This window comes from Schistocerca serialis, chromosome 2 (genome assembly GCF_023864345.2).
Source record: "Schistocerca serialis cubense isolate TAMUIC-IGC-003099 chromosome 2, iqSchSeri2.2, whole genome shotgun sequence".
Taxonomy (NCBI): domain Eukaryota; kingdom Metazoa; phylum Arthropoda; class Insecta; order Orthoptera; family Acrididae; genus Schistocerca; species Schistocerca serialis.
The window spans coordinates 1,020,788,097-1,020,811,371 of NC_064639.1; the positions used below are offsets into that span (position 1 = coordinate 1,020,788,097).

Consider the following 23,275-nt stretch of genomic DNA (forward strand, 5'->3'; position numbering starts at 1 on the left):
GGCGCTTGTACTCTAAAGAACGTCTTTAGGTGTTCAGAAAAGAGCCTGAATTTGAGGAGCGCGGATGTCTTCCGTTGTGTCGCATCAGTTGGATCCTTCTGGAGACGAGTCTTGCAGTAAAATCATCTAGCCGAAGTAGGTTGTTGCAGGCAAAAGGGCAGTAGGTTTTCCCTTGTCAGCAGGTAAAAGCCCTATTTCTGTGTCCTCTTAAGGAACGGATAGCTTTTCCTTCTTCAGTGTTGATTTTCTGCTTGGATGCGGGCATCCTAGATACGGCCCTGCACGTCTCTCACCTTATTTCTTCAGCAGTCTCACTGGCAAGTTTCGAGACACCTTGCCCAATCGCACTAATAAAATCCTTGACAGGAAAGGTTTTAGCAGTGAACGCTAAATTTAGTCCTCTTTCCAAGGCCGATATCTCAGTGTCATTCAGGTGTTTATCTGTGAAATTAAACACAAGACATTTACATGGTTTATGTTTTCGCGATGATCGGCGTGTACGGCGATGGAATTTGGAAGTTTCACGCCACGGCCTTCTGCTTCGTCAAGTCCAAAAGCGAACACGTAGAAGTGTCCACCCTCTCCTAGTTCGTGGAGACTTTCTAATTCTCGTCTAGTATAAAGGATTCTTTCTCTCAGCAAAGCTACGCTGGCTCGTTGTTTCATCCTTTTAGCGGCTGCAGAGTCCGTATAATAAGAAAACTTGCCTAACGTCGGTGTAGCTTTTTGGTCCCGCCATCTCAATAAAAATGCGAGAGAGCGCAACAGTCTGTTCCTATTGCTGCGGAGTTTATCGAACTCACGTATTTCGTTGACCATCTCCTACCCACAGAGGTACCAGATGTGCTGTGTGAGACTTTCTTGACGTAATATCTGCTTTATTGATCCACGAGCGTCTCGTCGGATAATGTTGTGAGAGTTGCACAATATTTCTACGACACACCTGCTCGTCATCTTCAGGTGCATACTGACGTTTTGCTGCAGTGTCTCGCCAAATATATGGCTCGCTAGAAAAGCTCAGGCCTCCGCAGGGACACTGGATGTCACCGTGCGCTATGATTGGTCTACGATGACGTTATAGCCCCACCGCTCGGCGACTGCACTTTTCTACTGAACCAACTTATAGAATGGTGGGCCATTGTAGCAATACGTCAAGATGAAGAACAGCTGTCTCGCTGAAATGTTGTGCAGCTTCCACAACGTCCATTATAATTATCTGGGCTGTTATGCCGTGGTCGGTTGATGAATTCTGGGAATCGACACAGAATTCATCAACCGACCACGGCATAACAGCCCGGATAATTACAATGGACATGATATTTCCGGCCGTGAAAGTCTACATTTTAGTATCAGCTTCCACAACATTATCCGGCGAGAGCCCGTGACCGATGAAACAGTTATTACTTCGGGCAAAGAATCGAACAGCACAAATTTAACGAAACTCGAGTACTGGAGAAGCAGGCGGCCTTAAAGAAACGCAGTATCAGTGTATAAGATGTAAATCATACCTCCATCAACATGAACAGAGACGTTGGACACGGGCTTTTCCCATCCTGGATGCCGGCTCTCAGAGGCCAACAGTTCGCATCAACATTTGACGCGAGTGCTACGGGTGAGAGACTGCGCCGAGAGGTCTACATCCAGCAGGAGGAAAAAAGGAGCCCACGACTCACTCGCCAATGAGCACCGACCAAGAGAAACAATGCAAGAAGCAATAGATACACTACTGACCATTAAAATTGCTACACCACGAAGATGACGCGAAATTTAACCGACAGAAAAAAGATGCTGTGATATGCAAATCATTAGCTTTTCAGAGCATTCACACAAGGTTGGCGCCGGTGGCGACACCTACAACGTGCTGACATGAGGAATGTTTCCAACCTATTTCTCATACACAGACAGCAGTTGACCGGCGTTGCCTGGCATTGACGGCACTTTGAACAGTGGACGTTACATTTCAGATGTGTTACGACCCGTGGCTCTACCCTTCATTCGCTCCTTGCGAAACCCTACATTTCAGCAGGATAATGCACGACCGCATGTTGGAGTTCCTGTACGGGCCTTCCTGGATACAGATAATGTTCGACTGCTGCCATTGCCAGCACATTCTCCAGATCTCTCACCAATTGAAAACGTTTGGTCAATAGTGGCTGAACAACTGGCTCGTCACAATACACCAGTCACTACTCTTCATGATCTGTGGTATCGTGTTGAAGCTGCATGGGCAGCTGTACCTGTACACGCCATCCAAGCTCTGTTTGAATCAATGCTCAGGCGTATCAAGGCCGTTATTACGGCCAGAGGTGGTTGTTCTGGGTACTGATTTCTCAGGATCTATGCACTCAGATTGCGTGAAAATGTAATCACGTGTCAGTTCTAGTATAATATATTCTTCCAAAGAATACCCGTTTAGCCGGCCGGAGTGGCCGAGCGGTTAAAGGCGCTACAGTCTGGAACCGCACGACCGCTACGGTCGCAGGCTCGAATCCTGCCTCGAGCGTGGATGTGTGTGATGTCCTTAGGTTAGGTTAGGTTTAAGTAGTTCTAGTCTCTAGGGGACTTATGACCACAGCAGTTGAGTCCCATAGTGCTCAGAGCCATTTGAACCATTTTTGAATACCCGTTTATCATCTGCATTTCTTCTTGGTGTAGCAATTTTAATGGCCAGTAGTGTAACAGCAGACTCCTACCGTCTGCACAACATCAACCCATTATGATGAAGATCCAGCTCCTTCCGCCTCAAGTGACCAGTCATAACAACAACCTCTTAAAAACTGCAATATAGAATTATTCTCAGTGAGCAGCAGTGACAAAATGTAATCGACTCCACATAATTAAAGCACACCGGTAGACGTAGAAAAAGAGCAGTGTAACAGTGACCGAGGCTTTGGTCTCTCTAGTATAGTGCATTACATTACGATGTACGCCACTCAGAAACCTTTTGTGTCAACTGAATGGTCGCGGAATCCTATGCAATTATATAAAAAGATGTACTTTGCATTTACTGTTCAAATATCTCTACTGTTCGTGTACTAAAGTAATCCACCTTAAAGTACTAAATAGGTAACTATCAATCTTTTGAGATTCAAGAGCGGGCCGCGCGCGTCATTACGCTCTTTGGCTGTTACTCACAAGGGAACCTTCCCATCGCACCCCCCTCAGATTTAGTTATAAACTGGCGCAGGGATAGGCCTTGAAAAACTGAACACAGATCAATCGAGAAAACAGGAAGAAGTTGTGTGGAACTATGAAAAAATTAAGCAAAATATACAAACTGAGTAGTCCATGCGCAAGGTAGGCAACATGTAGGAGAGTGTGAGGTTACGAGTGCCGTGGTCCCGTGGTTAGCGTGAGCAGCTGCGGTACGAGAGGTCTTTGGTTCAAATCTTCTCTTGAGTGAAAAGTTTAATTTCTTATTTTCACACAGTTATGAAAGTTCAGGCACTCACGCGTAATCAACTTCGCTCTCCAAAATTCCAGGACATGTTTAGATTTGCGTGGACATACGCAGGATTTGACGGTCTACACACGGAAACATTTGAAAACGTAAAAAACATATGTTTTGACAGAGCACAGGGAAAACTGTGCGACTGTGAAACTGTTGCAGTCATTTGTTGCAGTTTATGTGACAAACTCTTATGTTTTCATCACTTTTTTGGGAGTGATTATCACATCCACAAGAAAACCTAAATCGGGCAAGGTAGAAGAATCTTTTTACCCATTCGCCAAGTGTGCAAGTTAGGTGGGTCGACACCATATTCATGTCATGTGGCGCACATGCCGTCACCAGTGTCGTATAGAATATATCAGACGTGTTTTCCTTTGGAGGAATCGTTTGACCTATGACCCTGCGATCAAATGTTTTCAATTCCTGTTGGAGAGGCACGTCCTTTCGTCTACTAATCGCACGGTTTTGCGGTGCGGTCACAAAACACAGACACTAAACTTATTACAGTGAACAGAGACGTCAATGAATGAACGGACAGATCGTAACTTTGCGAAAATAAAGAAAGTAAAATTTTCACTCGAGGGAGGACGCGAAACACGGACCTCTCGTTCCGCATTTGCTCACGCTAACCACGGGACCACGGCGCTCCTCAACTCACATTGTCCTTGATGTTGCATATGTTGCACATGGACTATTCAGTTTGTATATTTTGTTCCATTTTTCATAGTTCCACACAACTTCTTCGTGTTTTCTCGATTGATGTGTGTTCAGTTTTTCAAGGCCTATCCACTGCGTCAATTTATAACTAAATCTTAGGGGGGTGCGATGGGGAGGTTCCCTTGTCAGCAACGGCGACGAGTGTAGCGCCCGAGAGGGCGGGCGCAGCGGCTTCCGTGCCTTTTGCGGGCGCACCGGGCACTTCTCTCTCTAGTGGTCAAGAGGGAAGGTGAGAGCTGGCAACACAAGCGTGGAGTCCATTCCGAGTGCGACCGGACGGCCTGAGGGGGTGCCTCAAGAGCAGCACACAGCCGAGCGAACGACTCCGGCGGGTTGCCTATCCGATATAAAGACAGGAGGCGAAGTGAGCAGATGCATATCGCACGAAGGTGTCGGTGGATCGCAGTGCGCTGCCAAAGGAAGACTGATATACCAGTTACCACTTGGGATACTCACTGTTCAACCAAAAATTAATGCACTTAAGGCGAGCGTTTCAGAATATTTCTTGTTGCTGTGCGGCAGTGCTGCGGAGCCGACTTTTACATACAGTGTAGTCAAGTTTAATGCTTTTTGTCTGGAACTTCGCTCCCTATTGGTGTGCAGTCAATACATTCCATGGTGTTTGTTGCTGGTTCCGACAGACTTGAGAAAGAGTCATCATTTACCTTTTGGTGTTAAACTCTTGCCACCTGTTAATCTGCTCCTGTTGTCGCTGGTTGGAATTAAATATTGTCTGCCAATTGGCCGTTTATTCGTTTGAGTATCGGGGCTTGCAGGACACTAGATTAGTGTACTGATGGTCTGAACTTGCTCAGTGAGTGTGTCCGGTTTTAAGATTCTTATTGTGCGACTATTTAAACTTGGGCTAGCCGATGTTGTACGTTTAGCTTAGTTATACTCTATTAGGCTTCCGTCATCAGCATTTTTTTTCGCAAGTTTCTGTCTAGTTATGTACTGCAGCTACCATGTTCGCCAGGATTAGTTGCAGTTGGTTCATTATTGAGGAGTCAGTAACTAATGGCGTTAGATACAAACCACGCGGTCTGGGGCGCCTTGTCACGGTCCGTGCGATTGCCCCCGTAGGAGGTTCGAGTCCTCCCTCGGGCATGAGTGTGTGTGTCATCCTTAGCGTAAGTTAGCTTAAGTTAGATTAAATAGTGTGTAAGCTTACCGACCCATGACCTCAGTAGTTTAATCCCATAAGACCTTACGACAAATGTCCAGAAGCCCTACATTCAAATGGCTCTGAGCACTATGGGACTTAACATCTGAGGTCATCAGTGGCCTAGGCTTAGAACTACTTAAACCTAACTAACCCAAGGACATCACGCACAACCATACCCGAGGCAGGATTCGAACCTGAGACCGTAGCAGCAGCGCGGTTCCGGACTGAAGCGCCTAGAACCGTTCGGCCAAAACGGCCGACAAAGCCCTAAGTCATACTTATTTGTGGGGTTTCTGTTATTTATTAGTATTGTGAAGGGTTCCTTTAAACTAATTCCTGGATGCGGGAAATGCACTGTATAATCCTGTGAAACTTTGAAGAGCTGTCAACTTTGGTGAATTGATTATTAAGATTTTAATAAATGTACTTTATTTACATCTTTTAGATGTACAAGTGTCTGCGCTATTTGGGCAGCGTCCTGTGGAACGGCGCATTTAGTATAGTAAACTAGTAGTGGGTTTAAGTCCTGCTCACACTCGCTTGATTTCGAAAGAATGCTAATTGGCTACTGGCTGCCATTTATAATGTCATAGTAAACGTGAGCAAGTATTTCTATCTTGTTACTTTTCAAAAATTGTTGTTGAGCGAGTTGTGTTTATTTGGCAGTCCAGTCCTATCAGTCTCCAAGCGCCTATCTCGCTGTGCATTTCAAAAAGTTTTCTCGTAATTATTGTCAAACTACTTTCTTGGAGCAAGATATGTTTTCAAACTAAATCAGTTATATCGAATCGCTAAAGTTTTGAACATTGCCTCTCCTTGAAAAATTTCTGAATTTACCCTACATGTAAATCATAGGAAAGCGCATGGCGGAGGGTATTTGACTTTGTACCACGTGTAAGTTTGCTTCCCATTCCATTCGCGTACGGTATGCGGGGAGAGTAAGTGCGAAGCTTGTTTAGTCGATACCCGCAAACGCAACTCGTAGGGGCAGTATTACCTCACAAAGGTGAACAGTGGGCTATAATTACGGTATGACAGCGAAATATGGTAGATATTCTCCCATGTCAATACGGACCCGATTCGCTCTGGAAAAAATAGTTCCAGTTTGTCCACCTGGTGCAAATCTGGTGCTTCGAAAGCAATAAAGACGTATAGGACTGTTTCGGTACGTGAGGGATTCTGAATGGGGCGTGGGAAGGAAAGGTCAAACCAGTAAGAAAGGCACAGTGTGCATTTTAGTGTTAACTTCCGTTACAAAGTTAGTTCAGTACGAGCACCGGAGCTCGGTAAGATGCTGTACAGCGCCATGTTTACACCTCATGGCTAAAATTAGAACTAATTTGTTTTCGAATGTAAATCTTTTTCACACTAATGCGTTAGGAAATCAACCATGCTTCGCCACCATATGATACTTACAACCAACACTGGAGCCCCGTAAGTACCTGCTCTCTAATTATAACCACTCGGTATACCTCAAGTTCCATCACTTCCTTCTCAGTCCGGACTGTGCAATGTGTCTGCAAGTAATGGAGGGCGCTCGCAGCCATGTAACACATAATTAGAGCAGCGGTCGTGAAAAGGTCCGCCAGCCGAAGTGGCCGAGTGGTTCTAGGTGCTACATTCTGGAACCGCGCGACCGCTACGGTCGCAGGTTCGAATCCTGCCTCGGGCATTGATGTATGTGATGTCTTTAGGTTAGTTAGGTTTAAGTAGTTCTAAGTTCTAGGGGACTGTTGAGCTCAGATGTTAAGTCTCATAGTGCTCAGAGCCATTTGAACCATTTTTTTTTAGAAGGTCCTGATCAACAGCGATCGTAGACGAGCGTTACGCCTTGTCCGTGTTGATCGGTTTCAAATACGACAGGAACTGCTGCCTTCAGTGAATGTAAGACCTTCTGAAACTGTTTAGAGGTATCACTTCGAAAAGAACTGCATGCGGTCGGGTACCACGCACATAATTCTCACAGCAACACACAACGCTAGACATCTCTTCAGTTCGCCTAACAACGACGATTGGACAATGGCTGACAGCAGGCGCGTAGTGTGGTCCGACGAATCCCTACTTCGCTGCTGCTCAAATGGCACGAGGTGTCGAGAACACCGGCGGCGCAAAGAGGCATTAACCTTCTTACTGCCAGACTTATTTTGTTTCGATAAGTACAAGTAGCCTAATAGTACCAAATGGTTCAAATGGCTCTGAGCACTATGGGACTTAACATCTGAGGTCGTAAGTCCCCTAGAACTTAGAACTACTTAAACTCAACCAACCTAAGGACATCACACTCATCCATCCCCGAGGCAGGATTTGAACCTGCGACCGTAGCAGCAGCGCGGATCCTAACTAGAACGCTTAGAACCGCTCGGCCACAACGGCTGGAGTAATAAGACCCTATTTAATTTACTGGGGATATGTTGGCAGAATTTTTATTTACACTTTAAGACATAAAAACAACGCACCACGATGGAATTATGTATTCAAAAGAAAGAGCTTCACAAACTGAGCAAGTCAGTAACGCGTTGATCCACCGGTGGCCCTTATGCTAGCAGTTATTCGGCTTTGCAGTAATTTGACAGAGTTGTTGGATGTCCTCCTGAGGGCTGCCGTGCCGAATTCTGTGCAATTGGCGCATTGGATCGTCGAAATCCCGAGCTGTTTAGAGAACCTCGCTCATAATGCTTCAAATGTTCTCAGATGGGGAGAGACCCAGTGAATTTGCTAGCCAACCTAGGGACTGGAAATCACAAACACCAGCAATAGAAGCAAACGCCGTCTGCGGGTGGGCATTATGTTACTGAAAAGTAAGCGCAGGCTGGCTTACCATTAGGGGCAACTAAACGGGGCGCAGATTATCATCGACGTATCGCTGTGCTGTAGTATTGAATTGGATTGTTTGGGGAGAAGACCGGACAGCGAGGTCATCGGTCTAATCTGATTAAGGAAGGACGGGGAAGGAAGTAGGCCGTGCCCTTTCAAAGGAACCATCCCGGCATTTGCCTGGAGCGATTTAGGGAAATCACGGAAAACCTAAATCAGGATGGCCGGACACGGAATTAAACCGTCGTCCTCCCGAATGCGAGGCCAGTGTGCAAGCCACTGCGCCACCTCGCTCGGTGTGCTGTAGGAGTGCCGTGGATAACAACCGTTGACGTTGTGCTTTGAAAATGAATGGCTCACCAATCATTCCTGGTTGTCAAGCTGTATGGTGGGCGACAGGCTGGTTGTTATCCCCACCGCGCAGCACGGCATCTCAAGAAACGTTTCTGGCCTTGAATCTCAATGACTTGAGTAGAACTATCTTCATTGATGAGTCCCGCTTCGAACTGGGCCCCGATGACCAGTAGCCGCCCTGGACATGTCTCGGATACCAGCGTGACTGTCGCCCGCCGTGCGGCTCGGCAGCGAAAGAGTTGATCCGTGTGCTATTTCTTTTCATAGCAGGAACATTTGGTTGTCATCCTCGGGACCATTACACTACAGCGGTAAGTCGACGATACTCTACGAGCCGTTGTGTTGCCGTTCATGGCAAGCCATACACTGGGGTTATATTTCAACAAGATAATGCCCACCTTCACGCGGTGAAAGTTATCAATCGTTGTCTTCATGCTTGCCAAACCCACCATGAGCAGCTAGGCCGTGGTAGTGGTTCCGGCTGGATACTTTTAAGCGATTTTGATGATATAACCCTCCAATTGAAGAGAGTTTGGCACAATGTCCCTCACGAGGATACCCGAAAACTGTATCAACCAGTGCTAACCAAATAATAGCTTGCATGATTCTAGATGTGGACCAATACGTTACCGAATTGCTCAGTTTGTGAGTCACTTTCTCCATCGTCATGATCGAGAAAGGCATTCAATTTTTCTGAAATTGTAGTCATTTGTCGTTTCTGTACGTATACATATACTGACATTCGTTCCATTTGGATGAATCCTTCGTGGGGCATCTTTTTTTGTCCGAGAGTGTATTTTAATAAACTTTCATAAAAACGTGCATTACTGAAATGAAAAAAGGAGAACAGAGTGGTGGTAAGTTCCCACGGGACCGAACTGCTGAGGTTATCGGTCCTGGACTTACACACTAATTAATCTAACTTAAACTAACTTACGCTAAGGATAACACGCACACCCATTCCCGATGGAGGACTCTAACCTCAGTTGGGGGAACAGCGCGAACCACGGTAAGGTGCCTAGACCGCGAGGCAACTAGGCGCGGCCTCCTAAAAGACTATGTGTGTAAGCTCTTGTAGATAATGCCTTTGTACTTTATCTTAAATATCCCTACATTTAAAACAAAGTAGCTCTGTTCATAGACAAAAGAAAATTTCTTGTACACTTTCCTGGATATTTTATATCTACGGATGTTCGGGTAAGGGATTCTGTCCACATTTCGCCCCTCGAAGGAGGAGATTGAAAAGGAGGAACTCTCCTACGCCGACTTCTGTTTTGCTTTACTGGAGATGTCTTCAGTTTCAGACCATCTTATCTTCTTTCGTTTCTTTCTTCAAGACATGATTTAGATCCTGCCAAGTTACGAAATCATTGAGGACACTAATATACAAAATATTATAACAAGTAACCATGAGGCATCTTCTTGTCGTACGTTTTATAGTGGAAGTCCTACCCAAATTGTCCGTTGTGCCTACAGTTGAGAGTTGTATTATACTCTAGGATTACAGTAGGTTGTGCAACATCACCTATGCCTATTAACTCTTTGAAATCCATAGTACTCAGCAGGGTGACTATCGTCTAATTAACTTTTTTGGGGGACAATAGGAGAGTAATGTTGGCGATTCCTGCAATTATCTTAATGGTGCAGTTCTCACGCCCTTGTTATCACAAATTCTGCGTGTAGTTCACGAAGGTTTTTACTTATTGTTCCAAGCAGAGTCATCTTGTTATCGTTCTGCCCAACTCCAGATTTTTGAAGAAATAATCTGCTGTGATATTTATACGCTCATGGCTAAATTTTCTGTCCATTTCGGTACTACCGTTGTTCCCTGACTTCTTTCTCTAGGGTCTGTCCTCGCCCTTTCCCTTGTACACCCGCATGTTTGTGACGTAGTAATTAGCGCTGGCCCATACAGCCCATGTATTGACACCATACTTCCCCGGTTTTAAGTGGATGAACTGGCGAAAAGGACACCTGCCCCTGCAAGTTACCAATTGCTCATCAGCTATAATATTCTCATTCGGGTCGTATGCATCAGGGGAAGTCTGCATGTTTTTACACACCTCTCAATTTTGTATGGATGTTAGTGGCAAAATATTCTAACTGCACACCATTGTCGCAGCAATGGTGATTTATAAAGTAAGGAAGGACTCTTACTATATGAAATTCATGAAACAGAGTTACAATAAATTAAAGCATAGAATGAGTACTCAACACACACTGTATGTCAAAACTTTTCGAAAATGTAATGAAAATGATTTTAAAACCCATACCATCTAAACCCAGAACGCCCACTAGTGGACAATAGGTCCCAGATTGACTACCACTAGTATGCATCATGTGCTTAACCACTGTTCAGATATTTAGTTTACTGGAACCAGTTTATCAGGGCTACGATTGTGTTGCCACTAATGTGCATCGTCGAACTGTATACAGCGTGATATTTCTGTAAAGCTGTCTGTAGCCATATAAGTATTGAAAACAGGCCAGCCACACTCTTTGTTCCATAAATTTACTATGAACTCATTGTGTCCTTTGTGCACTACTGAGAGTATAATGTGGCCCAGGAAGCTATCAAATTCTCCTCTATCACGATTTTTCCTTTTTTCCCAAAGTAACATAACCTCCTTTGTTCGTTCACTTCAAAATATTTTGGAAACTGCTGCGTTTTATAAATAACTCAGATGTCGACTGCACTGTGTTTGCATTCCTTATGTTATGCCTCTTTCGACCAGGAGCTGTCTTCAATGTGTTTCAGGCTGGCTGCCTCCCATGTAATACAGAAGAATTTTTTCACATGTTCCCGTTGCATTTCTGGGCAAGAAAAGAATGAGATTACCACTGTACATATGTACCTACATACTGTTGTTATTAATAGCTGTACCCGGCAATGCTTTGCTGTCGCTCAATCTGGTTAAATGTAAAAGTGATAAATAGGTATCGGAAGAAGATATACGTCCTGATCTCATTCTGCCCCTGCCTCTCACCATCTCCGCCTTCCCCTTTCTTTGTTCATCACCTCACTCTCGTTCTCTCTGCCCATCACCTCCTCCACACCTTCTCTGTCCATCTCCTTCGCTCGTTTCCTCTCCCTCTCCTCCTACCACCCCTCTCTCTCCCCCTCTTTCATTCATCTCTTCCCCATCCTCTCGCCCCAACTTCTCCTCCCAATTCTCTGTCCCCATACCCTCGTTGCGCCCTCTCTCACACTCTCTGTCCAGTATTTCTCCCTCCATCTTCTCTGACCATGTTCTCCTCTCCACCCTCTCCATCTCGTCCTACACCCTCTCTCCCTTCACTTCCTCCTTTCCGTTCTCTATGTTTATCTTCCCATCCCTCTATCCATTCCCTCTTCCTCCCTCTCTCTGACCTTGAGCCTTGTTTATTGTCATTGCAAATTGTAGTAGTAGTGTAATCATGAAGTGATAAGCCAGAAAGACGTCTCCATTTCCTGACAACGTTTCACTATTATATATTTTATACGTATGTACATATTATGTATGATAAAAATTTATATTCTGCATTTGTACATACATTTATTACAGTAACGCGTAAAAAGCTGAAGTAAATCGGTAGAGTACTTCCTGCGATTTTTGATAACAATATTTCCTCTCTATATACTACATATATATTACATATATTAAAAATATATATATTCTATGACAGTTAAACTTTCAAACTGCTGTAGAATTAATATCACTGGTCAGAATGAAGTCAAATTGCAACGGATATTATCGGAAAAGGGAGAAAAGATTTGGCAGAGGACAAATAGATAGTTATAAAATGTAGCAATAGATGGCGCTGTAACCATCATAATTTAATAGTGGTCGACTACAAATGACAAATGAATCATACAACAATGCCTAAGGTGTACATATGACCTTACTCAGACTGGGTTGTACAGGAGTGATACTGTTAGTTACGGAAGCCCATCCACCACGGCAAGGTCATATCACATCGGATGGGAAAAATCGGTTTTTAATCACCCTGAGGCCAAAAGCGGCATAAAAAAAGCATCAATCAAAATGAAATCGGATTATTAATTTCCGGGTGACTGGTGCAAAGCATGTTCAGTATGCTGTCCACCGTTTTCTGCAACAAGTTGAAATCGAGAAACAGCATGTTCCACAACTGATGGAAGTGTTTCCGGAATCACGTTCAGAATTTGTTGCGCAATGCGTGCCTTTAATGCAGCTAAGTCTGCAATCAGAATACTGAACACAACATCTTTCAGATAGCCCTACAGCCAGAAGTCACACGGATGAAGATCAGGTGATCGGGACGGCCAGGCTGTAGGGAAATGGCCGCTGTTAATTCTAGCAATTCCGAAATGGCGCTTCAACAGCTATTTAACTGGATTTGCAAGGTGCAGAAGTGCGCCATCTTACATAAAAACGACGTGGTTGAGCAAAGGACACTCATAGCCCTTACCAATTAAAGTACAGGTAACAGGACCGGAAACACCTGTCTCTTCGAAAAATATGGCCCTATGATAAATGATGCCGTAAACCCGAACCACACAGTGACCTGTTCAGGCTGAAGTGGTACTGGCTGATTTACGTGTGGATTTTCCGTTACCCATATTCGGCAATTATTTATATTGACATATCCTGTCAGATGGAAGTGGGCTTAGACTGTCCACAAAATCTTCCACAGCCAATCATTGTCCACTTTCATGTGAGCAAGAAATTGTAAAGCAAAAGTCTGTCTAGCTGGCAGGTCAACAGGAAGCAACTCGTGCACGTGGGTAATTCTGAATGGATAGCAAAGTAGTATGTTTCGTAGAATGTTACGCACCGTGCTCACGGGTGTGTCCAATGTTCGGACAATTGTCTGTGCACTACACGTTTGCACACCACCATCGTCTCCTCCAGCAATACTGTGACCACTGTTTCCACTGACGTCGAATCAATTCGTTTCCTCCCTCTACAAAGTTGCACACCAAAAGAGCCCTTCTTTTCGAATTTCCGAATCATTTTCTCCAGACCCACAAGAGACATCGGATTGATGCCTTTCTTCAAACTCTTCAGTGTCCGTAACGTCTGCAGAACTTCCGCACTGTCATCATTCTTGTAATATAACTTTACAAGCAGAGCGCGATCCTGCATTGAGACACTCATGGCGAATACCGCAGACGCGAAAAGAGGAAAAGCAGTGTACCCGGTGTGTTTATGCCAACTTCAGTGGGTCGTGCGCATCACAGGTATTTTCATTTACGTATTCTGACATACACAGTGCCATCTGTTAATTAATGTCACGCTATTTTTTTTATACGTTTTCCCACATCTCCGATAATATTCCGTTGCAATTTGACGTCATTCTGACCAGTGGTGTTATTTCTACAGCTTTTGAAAGTTTATTTATGACATATATATATATATATATATATATATATATATATATATATATATATATATATATTGAAATGTGCATATGGGGTCTTATGAGTCATATTGATACAGAGTTTGGTAGGGTTCAGTTCAGGCTAGAGGTGGTTCTCTGACATTTTGGGGACGTTTATCACACCATGACTTGGGCGCACTGATTCAGCTTATCGTGAACATCAATCAAGACGTTTATTTCAACATTCTCAGTGACCCAGTGTAGTTTCTCCCACATCTTAATAGTGAATACGTTGCGGACACTCCCGTCTTCCAAGATGACAACAGGCTACATGTATACACTTCTGGTTTGGCCGACACCCATGCAGCCTTTCGCACTTCGAACGTTTCGCTAAAATATCCGTTTTTAATCCCATGGAAAATGTCGGTGACTGGAACAGTTGGTGAAGCATACTAATCAGCATTCACACAGCTTCGTAGCTCTAATGAACATGGTTATAAAAGAGTTGCTTTTTCGGGGTATGGCATACGTGAGCGAACTTGTGGACTTCCGTCCTCGCCGAAATAAGCCCAGACTAGAGGTCATGCTACAAGGTTTTGGCGTCAGGGCTCTGGGGGGAGACGTAATTCTCTTTTCGGTGTTATTATCAGATATAACTTTGCTGCTTCAGTGTAGACCAGTGTGGTCTTAGGTTTTATTTAATTTTTTTTCTTCGAGCCATCAGCTTTCTGACCGGTTTGGTGCGACTCGCCACGAATTCCTCTCTTCCGCCTACTTCTTAATTTCAGAGTAGAACTTGCATCTTCCGTCAGCAGTTGTTTGCTGGGTGTATCTACTCTTTTTCATTCCCTACAGTTTTTATCCTCTCGAGTGCGTCTAGTGCAGTTGGTCCCAAAATTGGGCTAATTACACCATTATGGGTAAAATGAAATTTTCTGAGGGGTAAATACCAAAATGGTTTGACTGTGTCTCTCGCGAAACTAAATTGTTTCTAAAAGGTAATTATTGTCATTACTATCATGGCAATTTTGTGAGACACTAATATTGAATACGGATTTTCATAGTAATAACTTTTTTCGAATACCATCGTTGTAGATCTACAGGTACATGTATATGATTACTCTGCAGTAGACATTGAAATGCCTGGCATAGAGTTCATGGAAACACCTTAAATCTGTTTTTGTACCGTTTCACTCTCGAACAACGTGCGGGAAAATAGGACACTTAAATCTTTCCACGGAGCTATGATTTCTCTTATTTTATTACGAAGATCATTTATCAAAATATAGATGGGTGCGAACAAAATATTTTCAAATTCGGAGGAGAAATTTGGTGACAGAAATTTCAGGAGAAGATCCAACGAAGGAGGCTTTTGTTTTAACGATTGCCTCCACCATTCGCGTATCAAGTCCGTCGCACTCTGTCCCCTATTTCATGGCAATACAAAACGAGCCCTTCTTTGAATTTTTTCAACGTCCTCCTTCAGTCTTACCTGACGCGAATTCCATGTCGCGCAGCAATACTCCACAAGAGAACGGACAAGGTTAGTGCACGCAGTCTCATTAGTAGACGTGTCAACATCGTAGTCTTTGATTCGCTTTCCCCACGATGATCATTAAATTCCAGTTGTTCGCAATCGTTATCCCTAAGAATTTAGTTGCAGTCACAGCCTTTAGTTTACCGTTTAACCGAAATTTAGAGTGTTTCCTTTACTACTCACGTGGATGAATTCACACTTCTATTTATTTACAATCAATTACCACTTTTCACACCGTACAGATACACTCCTGGAAATGGAAAAAAGAACACATTGACACCGGTGTGTCAGACCCACCATACTTGCTCCGGACACTGCGAGAGGGCTGTACAAGCAATGATCACACGCACGGCACAGCGGACACACCAGGAACCGCGGTGTTGGCCGTCGAATGGCGCTAGCTGCGCAGCATTTGTGCACCGCCGCCGTCAGTGTCAGCCAGTTTGCCGTGGCATACGGAGCTCCATCGCAGTCTTTAACACTGGTAGCATGCCGCGACAGCGTGGACGTGAACCGTATGTGCAGTTGACGGACTTTGAGCGAGGGCGTATAGTGGGCATGCGGGAGGCCGGGTGGACGTACCGCCGAATTGCTCAACACGTGGGGCGTGAGGTTTCCACAGTACATCGATGTTGTCGCCAGTGGTCGGCGGAAGGTGCACGTGCCCGTCGACCTGGGACCGGACCGCAGTGACGCACGGATGCACGCCAAGACTGTAGGATCCTACGCAGTGCCGTAGGGGACCGCACCGCCACTTCCCAGCAAATTAGGGACACTGTTGCTCCTGGGGTATCGGCGAGGACCATTCGCAACCGTCTCCATGAAGCTGGGCTACGGTCCCGCACACCGTTAGGCTGTCTTCCGCTCACGCCCCAACATCGTGCAGCCCGCCTCCAGTGGTGTCGCGACAGGCGTGAATGGAGGGACGAATGGAGACGTGTCGTCTTCAGCGATGAGAGTCGCTTCTGCCTTGGTGCCAATGATGGTCGTATGCGTGTTTTGCGCCGTGCAGGTGAGCGCCACAATCAGGACTGCATACGACCGAGGCACACGGGGCCAACACCCGGCATCATGGTGTGGGGAGCGATCTCCTACACTGGCCTTACACCACTGGTGATCATCGAGGGGACACTGAATAGTGCACGGTACATCCAAACCGTCATCGAACCCATCGTTCTACCATTCCTAGACCGGCAAGGGAACTTGCTGTTCCAACAGGACAATGCACGTCCACATGTATCCCGTGCCACCCAACGTGCTCTAGAAGGTGTAAGTCAACTACCCTGGCCAGCAAGATCTCCGGATCTGTCCCCCATTGAGCATGTTTGGGACTGGATGAAGCGTCGTCTCACGCGGTCTGCACGTCCAGCACGAACGCTGGTCCAACTGAGGCGCCAGGTGGAAATGGCATGGCAAGCCGTTCCACAGGACTACATCCAGCATCTCTACGATCGTCTCCATGGGAGAATAGCAGCCTGCATTGCTGCGAAAGGTGGATATACACTGTACTAGTGCCGACATTGTGCATGCTCTGTTGCCTGTATCTATGTGCCTGTGGTTCTGTCAGTGTGATCATGTGATGTATCTGACCCCAGGAATGTGTCAATAAAGTTTCCCCTTCCTGGGACAATGAATTCACGGTGTTCTTATTTCAATTTCCAGGAGTGTATCATGTCTTAATCATTTTCCAATTGGTTTTGATCATATGATTAGTTTACAAGGCGGTGAATCGCAGCATGATCTGAAAACAGTCTATGAGGGTTCTTCATATTGTCTCCTAAATCGTTAATGTAAATCAGGAACTGCAGAAAGCCTGTAACACTTTCTTGAGGAACGCCAGATGTTACTTTCGTTTTGCTCGACGAATTTCCGTGATTCATTACGAACTCTGAGATTTCTGACAAGATATCATGTATCTACTCCGTCAACTGAGACAACAGTTAGTAGGCACACTATTTCATTAGAAGTTGCTTGTGTAGAATGAAGTGGAAAACCTTCTGCAAATTATAACGAACTTTAAACGTTACTACTTAACTTGCGTTGGCCTGTAGTTCATCAGTGTTGTGGATGCTGCGAATAATGAGATTATCATGAAAATTTCAAGCTTGACAAATTATTAATGACATCAGCTGATCGACAGAACTGACATAAATGCAAAACAACTGACGAATCTGAGCTAAACCGAACTCGAACTGAACTGCACTGACTCCTGAAGTAAACAAAACTTGACTTACTGTCTGCAGAGCCTCGCAGCCTCGCTTTAAATACATCTACATCTACATCTACATTGATACTCCGCAAGCCACCCAACGGTGTGTGGCGGAGGGCACTTTACGTGCCACTGTCATTACCTCCCTTTCCTGTTCCTGTCGCGTATGGTTCGCGGGAAGAACGACTGTCTGAAAGCCTCCGTGCGCGCTCTAATCTCTCTAATTTTACATTCGTGATCTCCTCGGGAAGTATAAGTAGGGGGAAGCAATATATTCGATACCTCATCCAGAAACGCACCCTCTCGAAACCTGGCGAGCAAGCTACACCGCGATGCAGAGCGCCTCTCTTGCAGAGTCTGCCACTTGAGTTTATTAAACATCTCCGTAACGCTATCACGGTTACCAAATAACCGAGTGACGAAACGCGCCGCTCTTCTTTGGATCTTTTCTATCTCCTCCGTCAACCCGACCTGGTACGGATCCCACACTGATGAGCAATACTCAAGTATAGGTCGAACGAGTGTTTTGTAAGCCACCTCCTTTGTTGATGGACTACATTTTCTAAGCACTCTCCCAATGAATCTCAACCTGGTACCTGCCTTACCAACAATTAGTTTTATATGATCATTCCACTTCAAATCGTTCCGTACGCATACTCCCAGATATTTTACAGAAGTAACTGCTACCAGTGTTTGTTCCGCTATCATATAATCATACAATAAAGGATCCTTCTTTCTATGTATTCGCAATACATTACATTTGTCTATGTTAAGGGTCAGTTGCCACTCCCTGCACCAAGTGCCTATCCGCTGCAGATCTTCCTGTATTTCGCTACAATTTTCTAATGCAGCAACTTCTCTGTATACTACAGCATCATCCGCGAAAAGCTGCATGGAACTTCCGACACTATCTACTAAGTCATTTATATATATTGTGAAAAGAAATGGTCCCATAACACTCCCCTGTGGCACGCCAGAGGTTACTTTAACGTCTGTAGACGTCTCTCCATTGATAACAACATGCTGTGTTCTGTTTGCCAAAAACTCCTCAATTTAAACAATCGCTACCATTGTTAATTTATTACAAAATGTAACTTCCAATTAAAAACAATTTCATCTATACTAACTGCTGTTAATTTTGTACAGATTATAAAATATAATGCCAAATAACATAATATTTTCATCATCATCTTTGTTTTATGTGTAAAAATTAATTCACAATTTGATTTCAACAATTATTTTGGTTTTACTATAATTTGGTAATTAGTGACTCTATGGATTTATTACTTCAATTTCACGATCTGATATTTCATTTGGAATATTTACATATTTTTGTTAATGACAGCAATAAGAATGTACGTCATTCCAGAATATTCTATACATATTTACAAAGAAGAATAGGTTTTTGGGTAAACTGAACTGAACGATACCTAGAAAAACACACATAAAGAGCCCTAGGAAGCACTTAATCGTAGGATAAATACACGGATGCATATAAAAAAAGGTGGCATCGGACAGTGCATAATGATCTTGTGGGAGGCTGCTGCATAATAAAATGTAAAAATGTGGAATCAGATTTACATTCCGAGCGGATAGTACTCATTACAACGTAATTATGTGCTGAATGCTACGATTGTGAAACTTATGCATGAAGAGTACTTTCTCCATACAGTCCACTCAATTCACAAGTACTTCGTTTTGTACCTTGTATCTGGGGAGACACACTTGTAACAAACGCTAAGTATCTGTGTATATTTCTTCTCCAAGTTGTATGTAGTTCCTGCAGTGGACGAGAAGTTGCTTCATTACCCGCTCTGAAACAGCTAAAGGAACTAACTGACAGTACACAGAACACTAGTATGAGTGGAGAAAATTAGGAGAAATTGAAGCAGAAATCAGAGCCCAGGACATCAGCCAGGTACCGAGAGATGTGGCGCAGTGGTCAGCTCACTGGACTCGCATTCTGGAGGACGACGGTTCAAACCCGCTTCCGTCCGTCCTGATTTAGGTTTTCCTTGATTTCCCCAACTCGCTTCAGGCAAATGCCTCGATGGTTCCTTCCAAAGGGCACCGTGGACTTTCATTCCTATCCTTCCCTAATCCGTTGGGACGATGATCTCACTGTTTAGTCCCCACCCTCGAATCAACCAATCAAGCAACGAGGCCACATGGTGGAGTCAGCCAGGCGTCGGTCAGCGACCCTCGAGCTGAGTGGATGCTTAGAACTTCGAGTCACTGCCGCCAGCGTGACGAAGCCAAGCTGGTAATTAGGAAGAACTCCATGTTGCTCTGTTCACTTACGACAGCCTTCACTCCAGATAATCCGGCGTGGTACACTATCTTCGTGCATTCCACAAATGTCAGTGAATGGAGGCACTATTTAACCACGACCTACTACCTCGTCATGGTTCGACCAGATTGGGAGTCAAAGAGCTATGTTTTCCTAGGTGTGAAAATTTATCGCAACATCTTTCGCTGTGCGGTGCATGCCGCGAAAAGCTCTGTGAAACATTTTCCAGGCGCTGGGTGGTGTGCGTCAATACGTAAAAAAATTTAGGTGCTGTGTTTTATTTTTATAGTTTGACACCTGTATATGATAGAGCGATTTTTTAATTCAATGAAAATTTTGCGGTATTGAATAGAGATATATTTAAGTTTCTAAGAAAGTTATTTATTCGCGCTACTCAATATGTATGTCGTACAACACCATATTGTTATAATTCCGTTCGGCAATGCGTAGAGATAACGACTGAGAAGTTTCTGGCAACCAGGGTCGGTAACTGCGAAGCGGTCAATTAAAATCTCACGTCTGACGCGAAACTTTTACCAAATCAACGTCAGAAATGTAGTAAGCCACATACTTTCCGCTTTACATTTTTTGTGAGGAATGAAAGCAAAATGAAGTCTGGGAAAAGTTTGAATTTATACACTCCTGGAAATGGAAAAAAGAACACATTGACACCGGTGTGTCAGACCCACCATACTTGCTCCGGACACTGCGAGAGGGCTGTACAAGCAATGATCACACGCACGGCACAGCGGACGCACCAGGAACCGCGGTGTTGGCCGTCGAATGGCGCTAGCTGCGCAGCATTTGTGCATCGCCGCCGTCAGTGTCAGCCAGTTTGCCGTGGCATACGGAGCTCCATCGCAGTCTTTAACACTGGTAGCATGCCGCGACAGCGTGGACGTGAACCGTATGTGCAGTTGACGGACTTTGAGCGAGGGCGTATAGTGGGCATGCGGGAGGCCGGGTGGACGTACCGACGAATTGCTCAACACGTGGGGCGTGAGGTCTCCACAGTACATGGATGTTGTCGCCAGTGATCGGCGGAAGGTGCACGTGCCCGTCGACCTGGGACCGGACCGCAGCGACGCACGGATGCACGCCAAGACCGTAGGATCCTACGCAGTGTCGTAGGGGACCGCACCGCCACTTCCCAGCAAATTAGGGACACTGTTGCTCCTGGGGTATCGGCGAGGACCATTCGCGACCGTCTCCATGAAGCTGGGCTACGGTCCCGCACACCGTTAGGCCGTCTTCCGCTCACGCCCCAACATCGTGCAGCCCGCCTCCAGTGCTGTCGCGACAGGCGTGAATGGAGGGACGAATGAAGACGTGTCGTCTTCAGCGATGAGAGTCGCTTCTGCCTTGGTGCCAATGATGGTCGTATGCGTGTTTGGCGCCGTGCAGGTGAGCGCCACAATCAGGACTGCATACGACCGAGGCACACGGGGCCAACACCCGGCATCATGGTGTGGGGAGCGATCTCCTACACTGGCCGTACACCACTGGTGATCGTCGAGGGGACACTGAATAGTGCACGGTACATCCAAACCGTCATCGAACCCATCGTTCTACCATTCCTAGACCGGCAAGGGAACTTGCTGTTCCAACAGGACAATGCACGTCCGCATGCATCCCGTGCCACCCAACGTGTTCTAGAAGGTGTAAGTCAACTACCCTGGCCAGCAAGATCTCCGGATCTGTCCCCCATTGAGCATGTTTGGGACTGGATGAAGCGTCGTCTCACGCGGTCTGCACGTCCAGCACGAACGCTGGTCCAACTGAGACGCCAGATGGAAATGGCATGGCAAGCCGTTCCACAGGACTACATCCAGCATCTCTACGATCGTCTGCATGGGAGAATAGCAGCCTGCATTGCTGCGAAAGGTGGATATACACTGTACTAGTGCCGACATTGTGCATGCTCTGTTGCCTGTGTCTATGTGCCTGTGGTTCTGTCAGTGTGATCATGTGATGTATCTGACCCCAGGAATGTGTCAATAAAGTTTCCCCTTCCTGGGACAATGAATTCACGGTGTTCTTATTTCAATTTCCAGGAGTGTAGTTCGTTGTGTGTTGGTGGGCGCTACAGTATCTAAGAGAAGGGAGCAGTATTGTGTGGTTCATTGCAGAGTCGCGTGTTCCAGCGCACTGCGACGAATATTTTGCTGTGACAGCACAGTCATTCACAGGCATTTCTTTATCCACGTAATAATATCCCGCGCTAAGCGACAGGCGTGGCCGCAACCAGTGGCACAGGGAGGCGGGCTGCTCACTCGGTGGAGCGTCGACACGGCGCGCTCGCTCGCCGACGGTGCGGGCACCGCACAAGCCCGCGGCCGTTAAGATGCAGAGCGAGGCCACACAGTAGTGATGTCTGCACGCAGCGCAGTGCTCGATCTAAGAAGCTGTTGATTTTGGCACTCCGAAAGAACACGTAAGTTAATGAAGAGCAGGAAGACTGTATTACTGGGAAGAGTCCTCAGGAACCGCAAAACACTCAGGCACATATTCGTAAGTCGTGAAGAAGAAGAAGCGTCTAACGTTTTAATGACATAATATTTGCTCGATGATTCAGAGGAGCGCCAGTTCTCACTGCTCTGTAACGCGGATGTATCAGTGATTAATGAACTGCCCCAGAAAGACGATTCCTTTGTTGGGTGTTGACGGTTATGCCAGAGCTGGGGGATTCACTGTGGAGACTTAATTCACTGATTACTTCAACGAGCTGAATTTGAATGATCGTTTATGTAGTGTCACCGCCAGACACCACGCTAGCTAGATGGTAACCTTTAAATTGGCCGCGGTCCGTTAGTATGCGTCGGACCCGCGTGTCACTACTATCAGTGATTGCAGACCGAGCGCCGCCACACGGCAGGTCTAGTCTAGAGAGACTACCTAGCACCCGCCCCAGTTGTACAGCCGACTTTGTTAGCGATGGTTCACTGTATACAGACGTACTCAATTGCAGAGACGACAGTTTAGCATAGCCTTCAGCTACGTCATTTGCTACGACCTAGCAAGGCGCCATATTCAGTTACTATAATCTGAACAGATAATATTGTGAATCATGTACCCTCAATAGCGACGTTCATCATTAATGGATTAAAGTTAAGTATCAAACTAATTATGTCCGCTTTCTGAATTCTAATTCCTTGTCATGTTCCAGACCTCACGTCAGTATAGTTCTTCCATCCCCACGCCAGCCAGCGTGAGCTAACACGCGTGCATTTCAGCCTTCTCTCGTAACACGGTGTTGGCTCTTCTACCAACACAACAGTTTACGGTACTGATCACAATAACAACATCCAACTCTTTACAAAATGTTCAAATGTGTGTGAAATCTCATGGCACTTAACTGCTAAGGTCATCAGTCCCTACTTAACCTAAATTATCCT

The 23,275-nt window shown here is 45.4% G+C and overlaps 1 protein-coding gene across 1 annotated transcript in view; it reads right to left on the bottom strand.

Annotated features, from left to right (window-relative positions):
- LOC126456602 (glutamate receptor ionotropic, kainate glr-3-like) overlaps positions 1–23,275 on the bottom strand; it is a 199,120-nt gene that overhangs the window by 94,951 nt on the left and 80,894 nt on the right. The window lies entirely within an intron of this gene.